The sequence below is a fragment of the Bison bison genome, unplaced genomic scaffold (genome assembly GCF_000754665.1).
Source record: "Bison bison bison isolate TAMUID 2011002044 unplaced genomic scaffold, Bison_UMD1.0 scf7180017864516, whole genome shotgun sequence".
Lineage (NCBI taxonomy): Eukaryota > Metazoa > Chordata > Mammalia > Artiodactyla > Bovidae > Bison > Bison bison.
The window spans coordinates 4645343-4651596 of NW_011495069.1; positions in this window are offsets into that span (position 1 = coordinate 4645343).

A 6254-nucleotide genomic window follows, 5' to 3' on the forward strand; every position below is an offset into this window, starting at 1 on the left:
GACTGATTTGCCTGGATCCGAATGCTATCTATATTACGGTATATTGAATATATTATTCTGTAATTTGCCTTCTTACTGTATGAAATGCTTTTGAGAACTAGCCATGTTGACACATGGAGACTGAGTTACTGTTCATTCTCTAGTGCTGCTTTCTACAAATATGCCATGATTTATCCACGCTCCCGTCGATATACATTTGTTTCCAATTATGTTTGGCTATTTCAAGCAACACCGAAATAGGTATTCTTTAATGTATAAAAAATGATTTATGGGACTTCCTTGGTAGCACAGTGGATAAGAATCCTCCTATCAATGCAGGGGACACAGGTTCAACCCCTGGTCCGGGAAGACTCCACGTGCTGCACAGCAACTAGGCCATAGCCACAACTGCTGAGTCCATGCTCCAGAGCCTGCCTGCTGCAGCTCCCGAAGCAAGTGCGCCCAGAGTCTGTGCTCAGCAAGAGAACCCCCTGCACAGAGACGTCCACGCCGCAACGCAGAGTAGCCCCCACTCGCCACAACTAGAGAAAGCCGTCACATAGCAACGAAGACCCAGTGCAGCCAAAAATAAATAAGCAAAATTATTTAAAAAATGATTCATGCAAAGATGAATGTTCTCGAGGAGCTTACATGGACTCCAGTAGTGTTTGACTGTCATTTAAATGACACACTCTCCTGAACCCCAAATCAAGGCAAACAACTTAACCATGAAAGAGAACATTTGAGGTTGGGACTTTCTGGAATGCAAGGGCAGTGACTGTCACCTTCTCTTCAGTGCTCCTCCCTAAGCGCCAAGCCCCATGCTAAATGCCCTACCTACCCAGATGATCAAAAAAAAACCTGTGAGGGAGCTACTGGTATAACCCCAGCTGAGGGAACCAAGGCGCAGAGAGGTCAGGTATCTTAGTTAATGGTTAAATGAACTGGTTTGAATTCAAACCAACCCTGTGTCTGTCTGACTCCACTGCCCCTGTGTAGCCCAACAGACCAGGGGTCCCAGATGCGGCAGCAAAAAGGCAAGAAGGACCGATCCCAACCACGGGCTCAGGGAGCCCTTCCCAAGGAAGGTGCCAGTCCCTCCTGGCCTAGAAAAAAGGGGAGCATGGCAGTGTCAGCAGTGGACAGCACGCAGGAAGGTGGCACTTCAGGCCCAGGCGCCAGGACTAGCAGGGTAAGCTCTGCCTTCGCCCCTCGCCTCTCCTGCCACACAGCTTGCTAGCCTTTCTCTCGCTCTTCCCATTCTTTCCCAGTCTATCTTCTGTCCAACTTTCTCTTTCCAACTCTCCTCTTTTTACCTTTTATTCTTCTCTATTTACCTTTTTTTTTCTCTCTTTTTTTAATCTTTCCTTCTTGGGTCATCTCGCTCTCATTCCGCTAATCATCCATCCATCCATCCATCCATCCACCTATCCATTCATCTGACAGGAACTGGGTACCAATGCCGTGTCTGGGCCTTGGAACTTGTGTGATGCTGGCCCTAGAACTGTTGATGAGCATATTCGTGTCTCTCAGTCAGACTTCCATGAGGAAACTCGGAGACCCATCCTCTCCCTCAAACAACCAGAGACAAACACATTTTTACACAAACTTGGCAACCAACTAGGAAAAAAAAAACAAACCTGGAGATACAGTCATGGCTCTCGGGCACCCCCTGCTGGTAACTGGAGAGATTACCTCCTGGGCTAGAGAGTTCCTTCATGACTCCAGGTGGGGCTGGTTGGTCTCTCCGACTTCCCTCCACCTGCCCTGCAGCTTCTGCCAGTTCCACTTTAGGAGCTCCTCAGGGTGGGGTTCTTTTCCGACATGTTTAATTCCACAGCCATTGAAAGGCTCAAGCCAAAGACCAGAGGATGAAGCAGTGAGAGAGGTTGCTACGGATTGAATGTTTGTGTCTCCCTAAATTCTTACACTGAAGTCTAACCCCCAGTGTGATGATAGAGAAGGCGGGGTCTTTGAGAGGTAACAGGTCAAGAGAGACTAGGGCTCTCATGAAAGGTATCGATTCCCTTGTAAGAAGAGACATGAGAGCTGGGTTTCTTGCTCTCTGCCCTCCACCATGAGAGGAGACTATTGTTCAATCACTAAGTTGTGTCCGATCTTTGTGAGCAGATGGCCATCAGCAAACCAGGACACGGGATCTGCCGGCAGCTCGTTCTTGGACTTCCCAGCCTCCAAAACCGTCAGATACAAATGTCTGTTGTTTAAGCCACTGTGTCTATGGCATTATGTCACAACAGCCCAAGCAGACTAAGACAAGTGCTTGTTTTAACCAGGAGAAGCGTGCGCTCCCCAGCGTGTATGGAATCAAGCATGTGTGTGCCCTGCTGTGTGTCTACTCAGGGGTGTGGGCATCGGGGAGCCAAGGTGCCCGTTCCAAGCACGTGCTTGCACACCATGCCGCAGGCACGATGGAGACATGCGTGTGAGTGATCCTATCCTGTACACACACACACCACGGTCCTCAGGGAATGGGCGTCGGAAAGACACGCTCACAGCCTCCTCACATGGAAGTGGAACAACCCAGAGGCCTCGGCCCCCAGAGTTCCCGGTGGCTTGGACCCCAGCTGTCCGCTAACACATGCCATGCTAACTTCCTTACCTTCTCGGTCTCGCATCTCTGCTCCCCTACACGGGCTTCTTGGGATCACCTCCAGAATAAACTGCCTGCATTCAAACCCTTGTCTTGCTCCTGCGACAGTGAAGGAGGCAGCCCAGAGGAGAGAGCACCTCGCAGAGGCTGGCAGAGCACGAAGATGGCAAGAGTCCCCAGGGGCGTCACAGTGCCTCTGAGTTTACTGAATGGCAACTGGCCTGCCTCTCCATCACCACCCCTGCCTCCTGGTTATGTGCTGCTGCTGCTGCTACTAAGTCGCTTCAGTCGTGTCTGACTCTGTGCGACCCCATAGACGGCAGCCCACCAGGCTCCCCTGTCCCTGGGATTCTCCAGGCAAGAACACTGGAGTGGGTTGCCATTTCCTTCTCCAATGCATGAAAGTGAAAACTGAAAGTGAAGTCTCTCAGTCGTGTCCGACTCTTAGCGACCCCGTGGACTGCAGCCCACCAGGCTCCTCTGTCCGTGGTATTCTCCAGGCAAGAGTACTGGAGTGGGCTGTCATCGCCTTCTCCACCTGGTTAGGTGAGAAAACCATCATCATTTCAGCCTCTTTTCACGGCGTCTTCTGTTCCTGGTAGCTGAAAGCCTTCCAGTAAGATGCACTCTTCCATGTAGAGGGCAGGTTGGCAGCCAGCTGAGGACGAGCCGCAGTGGGTCCAGCACAGCGGAGTGTGTGTGTGGCTGCCTGTGTGTATACCCACGAGGGGCGCGGAGAGAGTGCCTGCTGTGTGCCAGGCCCCGTGGCGTGGCTGTGTACCCGGGACGCAGATCTGGGCTGGCCTGACATGTCTGTGCCTGTCCCTGTGGCCCCGTCAGTTCCAGGCTTTGTCTCTCTTGAGCGCTCACCTTTGTCCTCTGCCCACCTGCTTCTCTCTGCCCTCACCCTGGCTACCTGGACAACCTCTATGGAAGCCCAGCTATCTCCCCGATGGTATTCTTGCTCAGAGACAGAGTCTAAAAACATGCTGGATCGTGCTCCCCTTGGGAGTTCTTTTGGGCACTCCACGTGGCTCGCAGAATCTTAATTCCCCTGACCGGGGATCAAACGCGGGCCCCTACAGTGAGAGTGCCAAGTGCTGACCACTGTACGCAGGGGACTCCCATGTTGTTCCCCTGTTACAGACCCTTCAAAGGGCCCCACGGCTCTAGGGCACCTGCCCGTAGAGGTCTCCAGTCCCATCTCTCCTCTCCCTTCCCATTCCCTCCCACAAAGGCTCCAGACTCAGGTTGATTTCTCCCCGTATCAGGGTTGGGCCAGGGACTGGGGGACCACCCTTCGGGCTTGACTTCCCAGGCACACAGCTGGGTTCAGCCAGTGGGAGGCGCCGGTGGGAGGTGGGGAGGAAGAGAGAACCCAGGGTCTTTCTCCACGGCATGTGCTCCACGGCTCCCACTGGACGGACCTGGGCCGGGCCCGCTCCTGCTGAGCAAGCCCAGCTCCCCTCGCTCGTCCGTCCCCTGTCCTGGAAGGCAGTCGTGACCACACTCCAAGCCCTGTTGTCTTCTCAGCATTCCCCTCACCCGCAGAACCAGTTCCCTTCGCTTCAGATACTTGAGATTCCTGTTTTCTGGCTTGACCCGGACTGAACTGACACCCGCAGCCATCCAACTTTCCAGCCAGAGGAGGAAACCAGCGGCCTGTATAGGGCTGAGCCCTGGGAACAGGAGAGGATGGACCCCTAACCTGGGTGGACCTCCCCCACACTCCCCCTTGCAGACTTGAAGTCAAGTCCTGAGAGATGGTAGAGCTCCTGTTTATCTTAGGCAGGGTTTCCTGCTGCCGCCGTCTGAAAACATTCGTGGTACTCGGTGCCCCCATGTCTCTTCTCCCTTTCTTTCCCGGTAAGAGGCATTTTCCCTGTGCCAGGACGTTTCCCAGTCTCCCAGGCAGCCGGGGGGGACCACAGGCTGGTTTCTGAGCATGATCAGAGGAGACGGACACAAATTCCAGGCTGGGTGCTTAAAGATAATGCGTCAGCTTGCCCCTTCCTGTTTCTCTGTTTGGAATGTGGTGTGGTGTAGAGGCCATTGCAGGCTGTGTTAGTCTCCTGGGGCCACAAACTGGGTCATTTAAACACCAGAAATGTATTCTCCCAAGGGTCTAGAGGCTAGAAGTCTAAAATCAAGGGGTCAGGAAGGTAAGTTCCTTCTGAGGGTTTTTCCAGGTTGTAAAAACCTGGCTTGTAGGGGGCTGTTTTTCTTCTGTGTGGGTCTCTCTGTGTCCAAATTTCAGCTTTTTATAAAGATCCAAGTCATCTTAGATTAGGGCCCACCCAAATGACCTCATCTTAACTAATTACATCTGCAATGACCCTATGCCCAAATATGGTTACTTTCTGAGTTACCAGGGAATTCAGACGGGGGAATACACAACAGAACCCATGCCTTGAGGATGAGGCACATTCCTAGCGATGGACTGAGAAATAGAAAGAGCAGATGACTTCCCAGAGCAACACCGCAACGCCAGCCTGGGACTCTGAAGCTGCATGTACACGTGCTCAGTTGCAAAGTCGTATCCGATTCTTTGCGACACCGTGGGCTGTAGCCCGCCAGGCCCCTCTGTCCCTGGTGTTTCCCAGGTAAGAATATTGGAGTGTGTTGCCATTTCCTCCTCCACGAGGTCCTCTTGACCCAGGGATCGAACCCACGTCTTCTGCTTTGGCAGGCAGGTTCTTTACCACGGAGCCGCCTTGGAAGCCCAGACTTTGAGGTTAGAGGAAACTACGTTTCTGTCTTATTCACGCACCATTATTTGGGTTCTCTGTTATATTCAAACAAAAGTGTATCCCGGTCAGGGTCCGGGAAGGGAACAGGTGTCAAGCCCAGGAGGTAACTGAGGGACATTTAATAAAAGTGCAGGTGGGGCTGGAGAAACTAACAAGGAAGGGTGGGGGCATTTCAAGACCACCCCCAGGCCTGAAGGGGCAGAGGGAGAAGGCAGCTATGGAGCCCTGAGGAAGGAGCTGTGGGGAAAGGAGGCAGACCCCTGACAGGCGCCAAGGCCTTTGATGGAGGGACGCAGGCCCTGGAATAGACACCCCGACCGCTCCATCTTCCTGTCCTCCAGTTTCTTGCTGGCACCTTCCACTGACTGAACCAAACCCAGAGGACCAGGGATCCCATGGATGCTTCCAGCAGGCTGGCCAGCAGGGCAGGAGACAGCCGGTGAGGAGCAGAGACGGTCCAGAAGAACGGCTGACACCCGGTTCTTGCTGCTGCACTCCGCCTGCTGGCTGTGGGCTCAGGAGGCTGTGTCTCCTTTGCAGGAGCATCCCTGGTGACGGGTCAGTGCCTGGAATCTAGTAGGTGTTTGACAAATATTTGTGGATGTGTACGTGCCAGGAGGGCAGTGGAATGAGAGTGGGGAGGGGGGCGCGGCCTGCCCCCCGCCCCTCGGTCAGCACCGTCCCCCAGAGCACTGCAGGTGGCAAGGGGTGCCGCTCCTGCCCACCAGGAAGACAGGCCCCGGCCCGCACCCCACCCCAGTGCCGCTGTCCAGCAACCTCCCCGGGTCCCACCTGAGACAACGACTTCCTCGGACAAGAGCCGCCTGCATGGCAGCCCAGCCCTGGGTCCCCTCAGCGGCTTCTTGGTGCCGTTGCAGGGCCGATGGGGCCCCCGCCTCCTCTCAGAGGCTGAG